Source organism: Coregonus lavaretus (assembly GCF_964263955.1).
Source record: "Coregonus lavaretus genome assembly, contig: HAP1_SCAFFOLD_1100, whole genome shotgun sequence".
Classification (NCBI taxonomy): Eukaryota; Metazoa; Chordata; class Actinopteri; order Salmoniformes; family Salmonidae; genus Coregonus; species Coregonus lavaretus.
Genome location: NW_028161050.1, coordinates 41,524 through 61,862, shown reverse-complemented (window position 1 = coordinate 61,862; position 20,339 = coordinate 41,524). Strand labels below are relative to the sequence as shown.

The 20,339-nt window shown below is 42.3% G+C and overlaps 1 protein-coding gene and 1 long non-coding RNA gene across 2 annotated transcripts in view; both read left to right on the top strand.

The window, feature by feature from the left end:
• The window catches only part of LOC311121152 (NACHT, LRR and PYD domains-containing protein 12-like), a 103,026-nt gene that overhangs the window by 48,696 nt on the left and 33,991 nt on the right, over nt 1–20,339 (top strand).
• Nucleotides 8,069–19,442, top strand: LOC311121151. Its single transcript, XR_014612242.1, has 3 exons — nt 8,069–8,167; nt 18,301–18,420; nt 19,222–19,442. It is a non-coding gene; the product is annotated as an uncharacterized lncRNA (long non-coding RNA).

Here is a 20,339-nt window from a genome sequence, read left to right as displayed (position 1 = left end):
CCAGAGTAGAGAGTGTTCCAGAGTAGAGAGTGTTCCAGAGTAGACAGTGTTCCAGATTAGAGAGTGTTCCAGAGTAGAGAGTTTTCCAGAGTAGAGAGTGTTCCAGAGTAGAGAGTGTTCCAGAGTAGAGAGTGTTCCAGAGTAGAGAGTGTTCCATGGTAGAGAGTGTTCCAGAGTAGAGAGTGTTCCAGATTAGAGAGTGTTCCAGAGTAGAGAGTTTTCCAGAGTAGAGAGTGTTCCAGAGTAGAGAGTGTTCCAGAGTAGAGAGTGTTCCAGAGTAGAGAGTGTTCCAGAGTAGAGAGTGTTCCATGGTAGAGAGTGTTCCAGAGTAGAGAGTGTTCCAGGGTAGAGAGTGTTCCATGGTAGAGAGTGTTCCAGAGTAGAGAGTGTTCCAGGGTAGAGAGTGTTCCATGGTAGAGAGTGTTCCAGAGTAGAGAGTGTTCCAGTTTAGAGAGTGTTCCAGGGTAGAGAGTGTTCCAGAGTAGAGAGTGTTCCAGAGTAGAGAGTGTTCCATGGTAGAGAGTGTTCCAGATTAGAGAGTGTTCCAGTTTAGAGAGTGTTCCAGGGTAGAGAGTGTTCCAGAGTATAGTTTGTTCCAGAGTAGAGAGTGTTCCAGAGTAGAGAGTGTTCCAGAGTAGAGAGTGTTCCAGAGTAGAGATTGTTCCAGAGTAGAGAGTGTTCCAGAGTATAGAGTGTTCCATGGTAGAGAGTGTTCCAGAGTAGAGAGTGTTCCAGAGTAGAGAGTGTTCCATGGTAGAGAGTGTTCCAGAGTAGAGAGTGTTCCATGGTAGAGAGTGTTCCAGGGTCGAGAGTGTTCCAGGGTAGAGAGTGTTCCAGAGTAGAGAGTGTTCCATGGTAGAGAGTGTTCCAGAGTAGAGAGTGTTCCATGGTAGAGAGTGTTCCAGGGTAGAGAGTGTTCCAGGGTAGAGAGTGTTCCAGAGTAGAGAGTGTTCCATGGTAGAGAGTGTTCCAGAGTAGAGAGTGTTCCAGAGTAGAGACCCACAGTAGCAACTGTAATTGAGTAGTGACAGTGTCTGCTGGTGCAGGTGGGAAGGTGCAAGTTACCTGAAAAATATCTAATCTCTCAATGTTCTAATCTCTGAATGTTCATCTCAAAGTGCACCAAATTCATGCATTTATCTGTTGAAATGCTCCGGACCCCCATACTGTCTTTGTCTTCAAATCCTAGAAAAGCCCCTTGACAGGCCTCACTCCAGTCACAACTACAACCACCACCACCGACTACCACTACTGTTACCTCTGGGAGAGAGGAATTTCTACCCCTGGAGAGAGGAGTTGCTACCCCGGGGGAGAGAGGAGCTGTTACCCCTGGGGAGAGAGGAGCTGCTGCCCCTGGGAAGAGAGGAGCTGATACCCCTGGGGAGAGAGGAGCTGTTACCCCTGGGGAGAGAGGAGCTGATACCCCTAGGGAGAGAGGAGCTGATACCCCTGGGGAGAGAGGAACTGCTACCCCTGGAGAGAGAGGAGCTGCAACGAAGAGAGACTGCAACCCTGCTCGGGAAGAGCTTAACGATTGGTGATTGTTGGGGCACGTTTGGCAGGAGCTTCATTGATGAAGACTGCTGAACTTGTTGATGTTTCACAATATGCCATGGCCGTCTCAGTCACCAGGTCTCAACCCAATTGAAGACAACCATCAACAAAACACCAAATTATGGAATTTCTTGTGGAAGAATGATGTCACATCCCTCCAATAGAGTTCAAGATACTTTTTTTTCTTTTTTCTTTTTTCAACCTTGACAATAAACATGTTAATGAACCACAAACGCTTGATGTTTAGGGATGGCACACACATAGGGAGACAGTTTGCGTTCCTTCTCACATATGCACCTAGGAAGATGCAGTGTTTCTCAACCTGTCATTTTACATAATGTTGCAAGACACATACCATCAAATGAATCCATAGACTTTTGTCCATATTTACAGAAGGCTGTCATTTCACAAATTGTTCCTATATTGAAAGGACATAGGGAAAATAAAGTCAAACATTTCAATACAAAATAATAAAAACAATCACAGCATTACTCAGTCTTAATGTATTTTAACCATATTAACCTGTTTAATCAAATTGTTTTCATTTGGAACACTAAATCAGAACTACATTTGGAGTTCCAGACACTTGTAGAATGTATGCCAAGGCACATTGTAAGAGCTATAAAGAGACAGGGAGTGGGAGAGAGAACAGGTAGAACCTGATATGGAAATGAGCAGAACAAACTAAAGGAACTTTCCCCCACCGAATGATCATTCCAGACTCTACTTCTATTTGGAGACATATAAAAGGTAAGACGACGATTGTTATGATATTAAAATAGTTGATTATATTGTTATGATATTAATATAGTTGATGATATTGTTATGTGTATTAATATAGTTGATTATATTGTTATGTGTATTCATATAGTTGATGATATTGTTATGTGTATTCATATAGTTGATGATATTGTTATGTGTATTCATATAGTTGATGATATTGTTATGTGTATTCATATAGTTGATGATATTGTTATGTGTATTCATATAGTTGATGATATTGTTATGTGTATTAATATAGTTGATGATATTGTTATGTGTATTAATATAGTTGATGATATTGTTATGTGTATTCATATAGTTGATGATATTGTTATGTGTAATAATATAGTTGATGATATTGTTATGTGTAATAATGTAGTTGATGATATTGTTATGTGTATTAATATAGTTGATGATATTGTTATGTGTATTCATATAGTTGATGATATTGTTATGTGTAATAATATAGTTGATGATATTGTTATGTGTATTAATATAGTTGATGATATTGTTATGTGTATTCATATAGTTGATGATATTGTTATGTGTAATAATATAGTTGATGATATTGTTATGTGTATTCATATAGTTGATGATATGTTTTGTGGACAGTGTTATAATAGGCCTACTCTCCTTAAAAACCCTTTTTGGTACTAGGTAGAATCCTTTCCACAGAGTGTTCTACCTGGAACCCAAAAGCGTTCTCCTGTGGGGACAGCCAGAGGACCCTTTTGGAACTCTTTTTTCTAAGAGTGTACTGTATCATAGGTCTATAGACTTGTCTTCTCAAAACAGGCTTAAAACACAACAAGCAACAACATTTTCTCTTTCTAATCTACTGTTAACTCTTTTCACTCAGGAAGGTATGTTGTGTGAAAGAGAGACAAATAAATACTGTGGAAAGACTAACAACAACTTACACTTCCTCAAAACAGGTTGTGTGTGTTCATTAGTGCCCACCGTAGCAAAACGTTTGGAAACCGTTTAGGTCACGTTGTACAGCGTTTGGAGTAAACTGTTTATGCAACATTTTAAAACTGTTGGCTGCGGAGTAAACTAATGAATACGACCCAGGTTGTAGCCTACAACTCGGCTGTTGATGGCTGCCTCATGCTGTAACCTGAACTTAGCCTGAGGGGTGTACTATGATGCAAGCTAGATATACAGGTTTTCTAAAGTTAGCTTCAGTTAGCTTCACATTCCAGCTCAGGCCTCACCCATAAGAATACACAGAGTGCTAGTCATCAGGAAGGTGCTCTCTCAGCACAACAGTAGATATCTAAATGACTTGACATGTTCTGGTTGTGAATTCAGGCTACAAGGTGAGAATCATGCCAGGAATGATTGTAATGTGTGTAGAGAAATTAAATGTATGGTGTAATTTTAGTACAGTGAATGGAAGTAAAACACTCAGACCTAACAGTCTACTTCTACTGAGACAGGTTTGTGTCAGTCTAATCATACAAAATGGTGCTAACTGAACACGGGCAAGTCAAATTCAATATATCAATATTCAATACTCAACCTTTGCAGAATCAGAATCACCTTTATTCGCCAAGTACATTTGCACATACATATGTAGGATCTTAATTTGAGCCAGTTTGCTACAGCAGGAAAATATTCCTGCAGCAACAGGAAGTGTGAATTATAATTAATGGACATTTTTGTAGCGGTTGATACATTTTTATTAAGCGAAACTCAAGTCTGGCATTTCTAAGTGGAAATTACAAACTTCAGAAGCCTTTTAAAACCTCAAATACACTACAAGTTTTACATTTCCTGCATTGCGGGAAAGTTATTCTGCAGTGGAGGGTGATCAAATTAAGATCCTAGATCTGTACACATAATTCTACATGGTGATAGTGACAGACAACATTTAGAGACAGAATACAGACAGAAGAGTTTACACAAATGTCTGTACAACATTATACACAACTAGGAAGAGTGAGCATAGAGCTATAAGAGAATGAACAGTGGATATACAGATATACAGTACAGTGGGTATACAGTTGGTATACAGATATACAGTACAGTGGGAATACAGTTGGTATACAGATATACAGTACAGTGGGAATACAGTTGATATACAGATATACAGTACAGTGGGAATACAGTTGATATACAGATATACAGTACAGTGGGAATACAGTTGGTATACAGATATACAGTACAGTGGGAATACAGTTGGTATACAGATATACAGTACAGTGGGAATACAGTTGGTATACAGATATACAGTACAGTGGGAATACAGTTGATATACAGATATACAGTACAGTGGGAATACAGTTGGTATACAGATATACAGTACAGTGGGAATACAGTTGGTATACAGATATACAGTACAGTGGGAATACAGTTGGTATACAGATATACAGTACAGTGGGAATACAGTTGGTATACAGATATACAGTACAGTGGGAATACAGTTGGTATACAGTGGATGTCCACATGTACAGTACCAGTATAAATATATCTAAGAGAGATGAACAGAGTGCTAATGCAGTATAGTTCAGTTATTTAGTGTACAGTTCAGAGATGGCTTGATGTGGTGAGCAGCGTAGAGTGTATAGTCCTTTAGTCTCTATGGACCAGATGGTAGTGTACAGTTCAGAGATGGCTTGATGTGGTGAGCAGCATAGAGTGTATAGTCCTTTAGTCTCTATGGACCAGATGGTAGTGTACAGTTCAGAGATGGCTTGATGTGGTGTGCAGCATAGAGTGTATAGTCCTTTAGTCTCTATGGACCAGATGGTAGTGTACAGTTCAGAGATGGCTTGATGTGGTGTGCAGCATAGAGTGTATAGTCCTTTAGTCTCTATGGGCCAGATGGTAGTGTACAGTTCAGAGATGGCTTGATGTGGTGAGCAGCATAGAGTGTATAGTCCTTTAGTCTCTATGGGCCAGATGGTAGTGTACAGTTCAGAGATGGCTTGATGTGGTGTGCAGCATAGAGTGTATAGTCCTTTAGTCTCTATGGACCAGATGGTAGTGTACAGTTCAGAGATGGCTTGATGTGGTGTGCAGCATAGAGTGTATAGTCCTTTAGTCTCTATGGGCCAGATGGTAGTGTACAGTTCAGAGATGGCTTGATGTGGTGAGCAGCATAGAGTGTATAGTCCTTTAGTCTCTATGGGCCAGATGGTCGGTTGGTGAGGGCCACAGCATGGGGAAAGAAACTGTTCAGATGGGGGTCTATAACATCCAATCACATAGGTTTACAGCAGCTAACAGTTGCAACATCATTGCTATTAACTCAAACTGCCTTGGTTTAGATAAAGACATAATCTCTGTACAGATGTAGGATCTTAATTTGATCACCCTGTTGCAGGATAACTAAAATGTGTAGTGTATTTGAGTGTATTTAAGCTTTAAAAAAGGTTTCTGAAGATGATCAATTGCACTTTTCTATTATAAAATTAATCATTCATTATAATCCACATAATAATTCAAATGTCCTGTTGCTGCAGGATTATTTTCCTGCTGTAGCAAACTGGCTAAAATTAAGATCCTACATCTGTAGCAATACACCTCTCTTTGATGTGCATGGCTATACCAGGCTTGACTTTTGACCATTTGACATCTTTTATTTACTGTTGTTTAGGCTGGTTGAATGAGTTGCCTATAAAAGCTACTTCATCTGCAAGAGAACAGGCGGCTGCACCAGCGACTGTAAGAAGTTATGTGATTTCCTCATATGAACGTGAAAGTAAGTGTGTAGCCTACGCAGTTACACAATGGCTGTTGAAACTGTGGCACATATTTCTCGGTAACATTAGAAGTCGGATAAATGTGTTGATATGTAGGAAAGACGGGCAGACTCTCGTAGGTCTAGGCTAAACTACAAACTATTATAAGGTTAGGTCGACATCAGACATTCAATAGTCAGAGTAGGTTTGAGCTATGATCACTTATCATGCTGACCAACCTGACGGTCTCCGTTGGAAATGGTGTGTAAAATACCATGCCTAGGCTAAAAGCTCTGTCCTGCTACTGTTAGGTCTATAACGTTATGGGAACTGATCTGAACAGGTTTAGGCTGGTCATCTAGGATATGGAGGCTATAGCTGAGGTATAGACCTCCATCTGTATCAGGACTAGGCTCCTGCTACTGTTACTGTTATAACGTTATGGGAACTGATCTGAACAGGTTTAGGCTGGTCATCTAGGATATGTAGGCTATAGCTGAGGTATAGACCTCCATCTGTATCAGGACTAGGCTCCTGCTACTGTTACTGTTATAACGTTATGGGAACTGATCTGAACCGGTTTAGGCTGGTCATCTAGGCTATAGCTGAGGTCAGTGGTGATTTTAGCATGTCAATCTTGGTGGGGCAAAACATAAATAAAGGGGGATGCATGCCAGCAAAGCCACTCCACAACACAACACTAAACAATACATTCATTGCACTATAACGGTGAGAAACGGTGGCCACAAACTGTTAGGGCCTACATAAAGCAGAGTCCCAACAGCAGAGTCCCAACAGCAGAGTCCCGACAGCAGAGTCCCAACAGCAGAGTCCCGACAGCAGAGTCCCAACAGCAGAGTCCCAACAGCAGAGTCCCAACAGCAGAGTCCCGACAGCAGAGTCCCAACAGCAGAGTCCCAACAGCAGAGTCCCAACAGCAGAGTCCCAACAGCAGAGTCCCAACAGCAGAGTCCCGACAGCAGAGTCCCAACAGCAGAGTCCCAACAGCAGAGTCCCGACAGCAGAGTCCCAACAGCAGAGTCCCAAAAGCAGAGTCCCAACAGCAGAGTCCCAACAGCAGAGTCCCAACAGCAGAGTCCCAACAGCAGAGTCCCAACAGCAGAGTCCCAACAGCAGAGTCCCGACAGCTGTCCTATCATTTCTCTTCATTATTTCTCTTCATATGACAAGGATTAAAAAGGATGTGCCTGTAGATTGTCATCTTGATTCGTGATGATGACTGCTGGCTAAGATTTTGAAAGTATGATGTTGACCTGATCAGTTCAATCAAAGCTACTGTAGATATAATGTGATTTGACGTCATTTTATCTGTTGGCCAATGACCTTCTTGGATGGGCACTTCTAATGTAACTCTGTGGCAGCACCCAAGGGGCTTGAATTTTCTAGCTCTACCCTTAGACTTGGCGATGACGTAGTGTCCCCATGAATGACAGAACACTGAGCGAATCACGGCACAGTGCTCCGTATTTTCTTCTGGCTTGCCCGACCACCACAGAAAGCACTGAGCTAGGCTGAAACTCCTGCATTTTGGAGCTGCCTTAGTCAAGAAAACAAAAAAGAGACCATGTGTTTTTGCGGCTTTATTAACTCAATGATAAATATATATTTATTTATTTTTAAATTTTTTGCAAACTGATATGTGACACGTATTAATGCCAAAATAACATGCAAAACAGGAAAGGCCACCTGCCCTGAATGACAGGTCGCCACTGGCTGAGGAATAGCCTTTCTGTATAGATCACTGATCCCCCCCAGATCAATCAAGCCTGTTTTAGCCCTTCTGTCTACATTCTCAGATACGTTTAGAAAAGAACAGATTCAAAAATAATAAATGGCAACTTTTAATGAATACAAATAAGTGTGTGACATGGCCATGGTGAAGAGATGTCACAACTACATATTCATGTGATTGCATTAAATCACCTGACTGTTTCGATATGTCTGTTAGTAGATGTTTTATAAGAGATAATTAATAAATGATAACAATTCACATTCAAGAATTACTGTGTTAACTACAACCAACATGTTGGATCTCTGTTTAGGGGTCAGTGTTCTAAAATGAGTCTCTCTGGGGAGAGAGAGGAGGGGGGCCCTGCCTCTAAAATGAGTCTCTCTGGGGAACATGACACCAAAGCTAAGAGGTGAGATGACAATTTTGTTTAAGAATTATTAAGAGTTTAATTCCTAAATGCTATTTCCACAATTTTCCACATGTGTTTTTTAATCAGAAATGGTTGCTTATGGGTACCTTCAATATTACTGTTCTCAGATGTTTAATTAATAGATTTTAGATTTTTATTGCAAAACGCTATATATCCATTGTTTAGCTGAAATTGAATGTTCGTATCCTGTATATTTGACTGTATTATCTGGTTGTCTCACCTAGCTATCTTAAGATGAATGCACTTACCGTAAATCGCTCTGGGTAAGAGCATCTGCTAAACAGGTGGGGCTCTGCCCTGAATGACAGGTCACCACTGCTCCAAAGCAATTACATGTTGCACAGGAACCACTGACTCACTGCATGTTTCTATTATCAAGACACCTGCTGGTACCTCTTAACTGGTTAGGACAGCTCATGAGGTGTCCTAAATATCTGCCAACTAGGTGGGACACTTATGAATAAAGAGGCTTCATGCGTAGCTTTAATTTATACCCATAAGAGTAGGACTAAAATGGCTTTATTCTCAGCACTTATACGACACATTTTCTACTCTGAGACGCTTTTTTGGATATGGGCCCAAATCTCAACATATTGTTTTAAAAAACGATTTTTTTTTTGTTTGACATAATATTACTAATGTACCCGACTTTAAAGACTGCTTTTATTTTGTGGCTCTGCTCATGTCCGCGTTCTGAAACTGTCCGCGTCCCCGTACAGAACTGTCCGCGTCCACGGACGGTTTGGCGCCAAGCATATTGTCCAGTTACGCACTGAGTGGACTGAGGTGATCTTGGGGAATAACGACGGAGTTCGTTACAGTGTTGAGACACCGAAGTTTATTGTTCAATTTGCTTTTTGCGTAATGGTCAGTGACAGTATGAGTGTAGCCAGATCCTTTTCACTCGCTATTGTTGGTGAAACCATAATTAGGAGAGGGAGTACAAAACCAACGACGCTAGACAGAGAGGAATTTGCTTAAGCAAAAGGCAGTTTATTAAAACAGAGATAGCTGGTACTGCTCAGGCTACATGCATGGACCCAACCAATTGCCTCTTAAGGAGACAGTTGAGAAGGGCGATTAAAAAGAGTTTACAGCATTACTTTATACAATGTAACATAAAGGAAGGGGTCCTTCTTCTAGTCCCTTGATTGGTTCCCGAGGCGTAGGAGGCGGGTCTGCTCTGTCCAGAGCAGATGCCCCATTGGTGCACGGCAGAGTCCTCTGCCCTTGGCACCCGACCAGTAGACAGGGGAGTGAGTTTGAGTGTGCGTGCAGTGAAATGTCTGTGTGTGTCCAGGGAACTCGTGAGGAGCAACCGGTGGGGGCCTGGAGGTGTGGGTGTTGTCCAGTTATCGTACTCCTGTAAGATTAGGCCATCTGGTGCTCTGTCCTTTGTTCGCTACTAAAATGTTATGCACAGACAACTAACACAACAGTATCAGACACATGACACAGAACAGTATGCTGTTAGTATCAGACACATGACACAGAACAGTACGCTGTTAGTATCAGACACATGACACACTCCTGTAACAGCATTTATAAGACCATTTTACACAACATATTACTCAGATCAATCTATAACATTTTATATTTACTACGACAAATCCCCCTCTTCACGTCTTCTAGACGTGATCCATTAATTATGTTGGCATTAAGCATAGTTGAATCAGTCTTAAAAGAAAAACAATAATGCAGGAAAGAAAACAAAACATGATAACGCATAATGCAATGGTAAAAAACATTCAACCATCCCCCTCTAGCATACTAATTATATGGCTAGTTAATTAAACAATGTTAGTCCCCCTCTAGTGCACGATTAAATACATCAAAGCTGTTGTTCAAATTCTATTTCATCTTCCCCTAAAAGGGGTAGATTTGAGCTTGTTCGTTTGGAGTGGGTGCGATGGCAAAGATTTCTCCTTCTACCTGGTCGAGGTTCTTTTTCCCATAAGGGAACCTTCATTTTGGTGTCAAATTGGTTTTGGCTGCTCAAATCAGCTCTGACTTCTGTCAGTGTTCTAGAAGGAGTGGGGGCTGGTGTGCAATGTGTTAGATGGTGCCAGGGTGCGCCTGATTTACCTCTGACCTGGACTGAGTGTGAAGTAACCTCCTTCACTTCGTACGGTCCAGTCCACCTGGGTTCCAGCCACTTTCTCTTGTGGACTTTTACCCTCACCCAGTCTCCCACCTTTACCTTCAGTGGCAGCGTACTTCCTGTCAGCTCCCTCTCCTGGACCTTCCGCACCTGAGAAGAGAGTGCTGCAGAAAGCTCCGTCAATTTCATCACATAATCAGTCATTTCTATCTGTTGTACATCAAGGGCGGGCATATGACCTCCCTCCCTTGGCTAGGTTGGCGCGTTCCACGAGTCCCTGGGACTGTGGATGTTACTGAACCGAATCTGTGCATGATTCCGAACATTTCCTTCACCTCTCTCAGGTGTTTTTTGCTAAAATGTGTGGTTGTCAGATCTTATCTGCCTTGGTATACCGTACCTGGATATTAACTTAGTTTGTAGCCACTTAATGACTGACCTAGCATCCTCTTATTCTGTAGTTTTCTGTAGGAATTGCCTCTACCCATTTTGAAAACCTGTCTACAGTTTCTGTCATGTGAGGGTGCACCAGATGTGTGAGACCTTTTGGAGGGTCTTCTCACGCAACAGTTCAGGGCAGAGTCTAACTGGTTCAACTAGTCTTCCTTCATGGCACCTCCAGAGTTCGTCCTGTCCTCTAGTCGGTACAGCTAGCTAAGCTAGCTACTCTAAAGGCAGCATCCTAGTTATCCTATCTACCACTACATCATCACCGGCTGCCTGCTTTTGTTGTGGACCGATGGAGCTCCCTGGTTGTTTCTTCCACCTGTTAAATACCGTGGATGGCTTCTCCCTCTCTCGTTGACGGATGCTGGCCTACGCTCCCTCTGTCCGGTTCTCCTCTCTTCACTAGATGGACGGTAAATTTAGTGTTTAATCCCTCTGTGTCCAAGGACCAAACTTTTTAATAATATTTTCGGGCGCGCCAAGTTTTTTATTGTTTGTAAAACTTTAGTGGAGAGCTCTCAATTTGCCGGATTTTAGGTATATAAAGTGTCTTCAGAAAGTATTCACACCCCTTGACTGACATTTTCCACATTTTGTTATGTTAAAGCCTGAATTTAAAATGCATAAAATTCAGATTTATTTGGTCACTGGCCTACACACAATACCCCATAATGTCAAAATGGAATTATGTTTTACGAAGTCTTTACAAATGTAATTAAAAATAACAAGCTGAAATGTCTTGAATCAGTAAGTATTCAACCCCTTTGTTATGGCAAGCCTGAATAGTTTCAAGAGTAGAAATGAGCTTAACAAGTCACATAGTAAGCAGTAGGAGTGCGTGGGTCAAATCACTGGGGAAGACAAGCCAGAAAAATACATATTACAATCTACAGTTGGTCTGAAGTTTACATACACCTTAGCCAAATACATTTAAACTCAGTTTTTCACAATTCCTGACATTTAATCCTAGTAAGAATTCCCTGTCTTAGGTCAGTTAGGATCACCACTTTATTTTAAGAATGTGAAATGTCTTTCATCAAATTCCCAGTGGGTCAAAAGTTTACATACACTCAATTAGTATTTGGTAGCGTTGCCTTTAAATTGTTTAACTTGGGTCAAACGTTTCGGGTAGCCTTCCATAAGCTTCCCACAATAAGTTGGGTGAATTTTGGCCCATTCCTCCTGACAGAGCTGGTGTAACTGAGTCAGGTTTATAGGCCTCCTTGCTCGCACACGCTTTTTCAGTTCTGCCCACAAATTTTCTATAGGATTGAGGTCAGGGCTTTATGATGGCCACTCCAATACCTTGACTTTTTGTCCTTAAGCCATTTTGCCACAACTTTGGAAGTATGCTTGGGGTCATTGTCCATTTGGAAGACCCATTTGTGACCTAGCTTTAACTTCCTGACTGATGTCTTGAGATGTTGCTTCAAAATATACACATAATTTTCATTCCTCATGATGCCATCTATTTTGTGAAGTGCACCAGTCCCACCTGCAGCAAAGCACCCCAACAGCATAATGCTGCCACCCCTGTGCTTCACGGTTGGGATGGTGTTCTTTGGCTTGCAAGCAACACCCTTTTTCCTCCAAACATAACGATGGTCATTATGGCCAAACAGTTCAATTTTTGTTTCATCAGACCAGAGGACATTTCTCCAAAAAGTATGATCTTCGTCCCCATGTGCAGATGCAAACCGTAGTCTGGCTTTTTTATGACGGTTTTGGAGCAGTGGCTTCTTCCTTGCTGAGCGGCCTTTCAGGTTATGTCGATATAGGACTCGTTTTACTGTGGATATATATACTTTTGTACCTGTTTCCTCCAGCATCTTCACAAAGTCCTTTGCTGTTGTTCTGGGATTGATTTTCACTTTTCGTACCAAAGTACGTTCATCTCTAGGAGACAGGACGCGTCTCCTTCCTGAGCGGTATGACGGCTGCATGGTCCCATGGTGTTTATACTTGCGTACTATTGTTTGTACAGATGAACGTGGTACCTTCAGGCGTTTGGAAATTGCTCAAGAGTGTGCAAAGCTGTCATCAAGGCAAAGGGTGGCTACTTTGAAGAATCTGAAATATAAAATATTTTTTGATTTGTTTAACACTTTTTTGGTTACTACATGATTCAAATCAAATCAAATCAAATTTTATTGGTCACATGCGCCGAATACAACAGGTGCAGACATTACAGTGAAATGCTTACTTACAGCCCTTAACCAACAGTACATTTATTTTTTACAAAAAAAGTTAAAATAAAACAACAACAAAAAAAGTGTTGAGAGAAAAAAGAGCAGAAGTAAAATAAAGTGACAGTAGGGAGGCTATATATACAGGGGGGTACCGTTGCAGAGTCAATGTGCGGGGGCACCGGCTAGTTGAGGTAGTTGAGGTAATATGTACATGTGGGTAGAGTTAAAGTGACTATGCATAAATAATTAACAGAGTAGCAGCAGCGTAAAAAGGATGGGGTGGGGGGGCAGTGCAAATAGTCCGGGTAGCCATGATTAGCTGTTCAGGAGTCTTATGGCTTGGGGGTAGAAGCTGTTGAGAAGTATTTTGGACCTAGACTTGGCACTCCGGTACCGCTTGCCGTGCGGTAGCAGAGAGAACAGTCTATGACTAGGGTGGCTGGAGTCTTTGACAATTTTGAGGGCCTTCCTCTGACACCGCTTGGTATAGAGGTCCTGGATGGCAGGAAGCTTGGCCCCAGTGATGTACTGGGCCGTACGCACTACCCTCTGTAGTGCCTTGCGGTCGGAGGCCAAGCAGTTGCCATACCAGGCGGTGATGCAACCAGTCAGGATGCTCTCGATGGTGCAGCTGTAGAATTTTTTGAGGATCTGAGGACCCATGCCAAATCTTTTCAGTCTCCTGAGGGGGAATAGGCTTTGTCGTGCCCTCTTCACGACTGTCTTGGTGTGTTTGGACCATGATAGTTCGTTGGTGATTTGGACACCAAGGAACTTGAAGCTCTCAACCTGTTCCACTACAGCCCCGTCGATGAGAATGGGGGCGTGCTCAGTCCTCTTTTTTTTCCTGTAGTCCACAATCATCTCCTTTTTCTTGGTCACGTTGAGGGAGAGGTTGTTGTCCTGGCACCACATGGCCAGGTCTCGTCTGCAAACTTAATGATGGTGTTGGAGTCGTGCCTGGCCATGCAGTCATGGGTGAACAGAGAGTACAGGAGGGGACTGAGCACGCACCCCTGAGGGGCCCCCGTGTTGAGGATCAGTGTGGCAGATGTGTTGTTACCTACCCTTACCACCTGGGGGCGGCCCGTCAGGAAGTCCAGGATCCAGTTGCAGAGGGAGGTGTTTAGTCCCAGGATCCTTAGCTTAGTGATGAGCTTTGAGGGCACTATGGTGTTGAATGCTGAGCTGTAGTCAATGAATAGCATTCTCACGTAGGTGTTCCTCTTGTCCAGGTGGGAAAGGGCAGTGTGGAATGCAATAGAGATTGCATCATCTGTGGATCTGTTGGGGCAGTATGCAAATTGGAGTGGGTCTAGGGTTTCTGGGATAATGCTGTTGATGTGAGCCATGACCAGCCTTTCAAAGCACTTCATGGCTACAGACGTCAGTGCTACGGGTCAGTAGTCATTTAGGCAGGTTATCTTAGAGTCCTTGGGCACGGGGACTATGGTGGTCTGCTTGAAACATGTTGGTATTACAGACTCAGTCAGGGACATGTTGAAAATGTCAGTGAAGACACTTGCCAGTTGGTCAGCACATGCTCGGAGTACACGTCCTGGTAATCCGTCTGGCCCTGCGGCCTTGTGAATGTTGACCTGCTTAAAAGTCTTACTCACATCGGCTACGGAGAGCGTGATCACATAGTCATCCGGAACAGCTGGTGCTCTCATGCATGCTTCAGTGTTGCTTGCCTCGAAGCGAGCATAAAAGTGGTTTAGCTCGTCTGGTAGGCTTGTGTCACTGGGCAGCTTGCGGCTGTGCTTCCCTTTGTAATCTGTAATAGTTTTCAAGCCCTGCCACATCCGACGAGCGTCAGAGCCAGTGTAGTATGATTCAATCTTAGTCCTGTATTGACTCTTTGCCTGTTTGATGGTTCGTCGGCGGTCATAGCGGGATTTCTTATAAGCGTCCGGGTTAGAGTCCCGTTCCTTGAAAGCGGCAGCTCTACCCTTTAGCTCAGTGCGGATGTTTCCTGTAATCCATGGCTTCTGGTTGGGGTATGTACGTACGGTCACTGTGGGGACGACATCATCGATGCACTTATTGATGAAGCCAGTGACTGATGTGGTGTACTCCTCAATGCTGTCTGAAGAATCCCGGAACATGTTCCAGTCTGTGCTAGCAAAACAGTCCTGTAGCTTTCCATGTGTGTTATTTCATAGTTTTGAAGTCTTCACTATTATTCTACAATGTAGAAAATAGTATAAATTAAGAAAAACCCTTAAATGAGTAGCTGTGTCCAAACCTTTGACTGGTACTGTATATATGTATTTATTTTTACACATACACTATATATACAAAAGTATGTGGACACCCCATCAAATTAGTGGATTTGGCTATTTCAGTCGCACCCGTTGCTGACAGGTGTATACAGCCATGCAATCTCCATAGACAAACATTAGCAGTAGAATAGCTTTACTGAAGAGCTCAGTGACTTTCAACGTGGCACGGTCATAGGATGCAACATTTCCAACAAGCTCGCCGCCATTGGACTCTGGAGCAGTGGAAACACGATCTCTGGAGTGATGAATCACGCTTCACCATCTGGCAGTCCGACGGACAAATCTGGGTTTGGCGGATGCCAGGAGAACGCTACCTGCCCTAATGCATAGTGCCAACTGTAAAGTTTGGTGGAGGAGGAATAATGGTCTGGGGCTGTTTTTCGTGGTTCGGGCTAGGCCCCTTAGTTCCAGTGAAGGGAAATCTTAACACTACCGCATACAATGACATTCTAGACGATTCTATGCACAAAGCAAGGTCCATACAGAAATGGTTTGAACTGGAAGAACTTGACTGGCCTGCACAGAGCCCTGACCTCAACCCCATCGAACACCTTGGGAATGCCTACTGCGAGCCAGGCCTAATTGCCCAGCATCAGTGCCCGACCTCACTAATTCTCTTGTTGCTGAATGGAAGCAAGTCCCTGCAGCAATGTTCCAACATCTAGTGGAAAGCCTTCTCAGAAGAGTGGAGGCTGGTATAGCAGCAAAGGGGGAACCAACTCCATATTAATGGCCATGATTTTGGAATGAGATGTTGGACCAGGAGGTGTAATGAGATGTTGGAGCATCAAGTGTAATGAGATGTTGGACCAGCAGGTGTAATGAGATATTGGAGCATCAAGTGTAATGAGATGTTGGAGCATCAGGTGTAATGAGATGTTGGCCAGCAGGTGTAATGAGATGTTGGACCAGCAGGTGTAATGAGATGTTGGACCAGCAGGTGTAATGAGATGTTGGACCAGCAGGTGTAATAAGATGTTGGACCAGCAGGTGTAATGAGATGTTGGACCAGCAGGTGTAATGAGATATTGGCCAGCAGGTGTAATGAGATGTTGGACCAGCAGGTGTAATGAGATGTTGGCCAGCAAGTTTAATGAGATGTTGGCCAGCATGTGTAATGAGATGTTGGACCAGCAGGTGTAATGAGATGTTGGACCAGCAGGTGTCCACATACTTTTGATCATGTAGTGTCTGTTTGGTGAAGTAATAAAGAAGGTGTAATATTTTGGGTAGATGTTCCTAGAACAGATTATAACTATATATGGACATATTATAAAGTATATGCATGAATAGACTCTTATGGATTAAAGTGGAACTGAGATGAGGAAGTGAATCAGTAGGCTCAATATTAGGAGGGTGTTCTTAATGCTTTTTACACTGTTTGTTTGTTGCTTTATGTAATGGCATATATTTAAATGGTTTGTGTAATGTCATATAATTTAATGCTTTATGTAATGACTCTCAGATCCACCTCTACGCAGACGACACCATTTTGTATACATCTGGCCCTTCATTGGACACTGTGTTAACAAACCTCCAAACGAGCTTCAATGCCATACAACACTCCTTCAGTAGCCTCCAACTGCTCTTAAACACTAGTAAAACTAAATGCATGCTTTTCAATCGAACGCTGCTGGCACCCGCCCACCCGACTAGAATCACCACTCTTGACGGGTCTGACCTAGAGTATGTGGACAACTACAAATACCTAAGTGTCTGGTTAGACTGTAAACTCTCCTTCCAGACTCACATAAAGAATCTCCAATCCAAAGTTAAATCTAGAATCGGCTTCCTATTTCGCAACAAAGCCTCCTTCACTCATGCTGCCAAACATGCCCTCGTAAAACTGACTATCCTACCGATCCTTGACTTCGGCGATGTTATTTACAAAATAGCCTCCAACACTCTACTCAGCAAATTGGATGTAGTCTATCACAGTGCCATCCGTTTTGTCTCCAAAGCCCCATACGCTACCCACCACTGTGACCTGTACGCTCTTGTTGGCTGGTCCTCACTACATGTTCGTCGTCAAACCCACTGGCTCCAGGCCATCTAGAAATCACTGCTAGGCAAATCCCCGCCTTATCTTAGCTCATTGGTCACCATAGCAACACCCACCCGTAGTCTGCGCTCCAGCAGGTATATCTCACTGGTCATTCCCAAAGCCAACACCTCCTTTGGCTGCCATTCCTTCCAGTTCTCTGCTGCCAATGACTGGAACGAATTGCAAAAATCTCTGAAGCTGGAGACTCTTATCTCCCTCACTAACTTTAAGCATCAGTTGTCAGAGCACCTTACCGATCACTGCACCTGTACACAGCCCATCTGAAATTAGCCCACCCAACTACCTCATCCCTATATTGTTATTTATTTTGCTCTTTTGCACCCCAGTATCTCTATTTGCACATAATCTCTTGCACATCTAGCATTCCAGTGTTAATACTATTGTAATTATTTTGCACTATAGCCTATTTATTGCCTTACCTCAATAACTTGCTACATTTGCACACACTGTATATATATTTTCTGTTGTATTTTTGACTTTATGTTTTTTACCCCATATGTAACTCTGTGTTGTTTTTATCGCACTGCTTTGCTTTATCTTGGCCAGGTCGCAGTTGTAAATGAGAACTTGTTCTCAACTGGTTTACCTGGTTAAATAAAGGTGAAAAAAAAAAAAAATAGGCACACAGGTTTTTGTCAAGAACTGCAACGCTGCTGGGTTGTTCACGCTCAAAAGTTTCCTGTGTGTATCAAGAGTGGTCCACTACCCAAAGGACATCCAGCCATTTTGACACAACTGTGGGACGCATTGGCGTCAACATGGGCCAGCATCCCTGTGGGACGCTTTCGACACCTTGTAGAGTCCATGCCCCAACGAGTTGAGGCTGTTCTGAGGGCAAAAGTGAGGGGAGGTGAAACTCAATATTAGGAAGGTGTTCTTAATGTTTTGTATACTCAGTGCATGTTTGTTGCTTTATGTAATGGCATATATTTTATTGCTTTATGTAATGTATTTTATCTCTTGAAATATAGTTTTGATATATTTTAAAATGTAGTTTCATGGAGATTTATTATGTTTTTTATCAGAATCTCCAACCAAACTCTGAGATCAGTCTCTCCAGTACCCAGTCATCTGTCCATGAAGAGTGACTTCTCTATGGAACGTCCTATACATTTTAGTGATGGACCAGTGACCTTTGACCCTAGGTAAAAATGTATAATATTATTATTGAAGATGAGAATCTTCAAGATCTGAAACCAGATGTATTTTGTGTATCTGAGTATATACTGTAAAGCATCTGCTTATAATTATTTGTTTATGTAATATATTTTAATACACTGAGTGTTGAAAACATTATGAACACCTGCTTTTTCCATGACATAGATTGATAAGGTGAATCCAGGTGAAAGATATGATCTCTTATTTATGTAAGTTGTTAAATCAACTTCAATCAGTGTAGATGAAGGGGAGGAGAAAGGTTAATGAATGATTTTTAAGCCTTGAGACAATTGAGGGATGGATTGTGTAAATGTCCCATTCAGATGGTGAATAGGCAAGACAAAAGATTTAAGTGCCTTTGAACGGGGTATGGTAGTAGGTACCAGGCACACAGGTTTTTGTCAAGAACTGCAACGCTGCTGGGTTTTTCACGCTCAAAAGTTTCCTGTGTGTATCAAGAATGGTCCACTACCCAAAGGACATCCAGCCATTTTGACCCAACTGTGGGACGCATTGGAGTCAACATGGGCCAGCATCCCTGTGGGACGCTTTCGACACCTTGTAGAGTCCATGCCCCGACGAGTTGAGGCTGTTCTGAGGGCAAAAGAGAGGGGAGGTGCAACTCAATATTAGGAAGGTGTTTTTAATGTTTTGTATACTCAGTGTATGTTTTTTGCTTTATGTAATGGCATATATTTTATTGCTTCATGTAATGTATTTTATCTCTTGAAATATAGTTTTGATATATTTTAAAATGTAGTTTCATGGGGATTTATTATGTTTTCCAGAATCTCCAACCAAATTCGGAGATCAGTCTCTCCAGTACCCAGTCATCTGTCCATGAAGAGTGACTTCTCTATGCATCAACCTATACATTTTAGTGATGGACCAGTGACCTTTGACCCTAGGTAAAAATGTATCATATTACTATTGAAGATGAGAATCTTCTAGATCTGAAACCAGATGTATTTTGTGTATCTGAGTATATACTGTAAAGCATCTGTTTATGATTTGTTGTTTATGTAATATATTTTAATACACTGAGTGTACAAAACATTATGAACACCTGCTTTTTCCATGACATAGATTGATAAGGTGAATCTAGGTGAAAGATATGTTCTCTTATTTATGTAACTTGTTAAATCAACTTCAAACAGTGTAGATGAAGGGGAGGAGACCGGTTAATGAATTATTTTTAAGCCTTGAGACAATTGTGACATGGATTGTGTAAATGTGCCATTCAGATGGTGAATAGGCAAGACAAAAGATTTAAGTGCCTTTGAATGGGGTATGGTAATAGGTACCAGGCACACAGGTTTTTGTCAAGAACTGCAACGCTGCTGGGTTGTTCACGCTCAAAAGTTTCCTGTGTGTATCAAGAATGGTCCTCTATCCAAAGCACATCCAGCCATTTTGACACAACTGTGGGACGCATTGGCGTCAACATGGGCCAGCATCCCTTTGGGACGCTTTCGACACCTTGTAGAGTCCATGCCCCGACGAGTTGGGATCATTGTCATGCTGAAAGACCCAGCCACGTTTCATCTTCAATGCCCTTGCTGATGGAAGGAGTTTTTCACTCAAAATCTCACGATACATGGCCCCATTCATTCTTTCCTTTACACGGATCAGTCGTCCTGGTCCCTTTGCAGAAAAACAGCCCCAAAGCATGATGTTTCCACCCCCATGCTTCACAGTAGGTATGGTGTTCTTTGGATGCAACTCAGCATTCTTTGTTCTCCAAACACGACGAGTTGAGTTTTTACCAAAACTTTCTATTTTGGTTTCATCTGACCATATGACATTCTCCCAATCCTCTTCTGGATCATCCAAATGCACTCTAGCAAACTTCAGACGGGCCTGGACATGTACTGGCTTAAGCAGGGGGACACGTCTGGCACTGAAG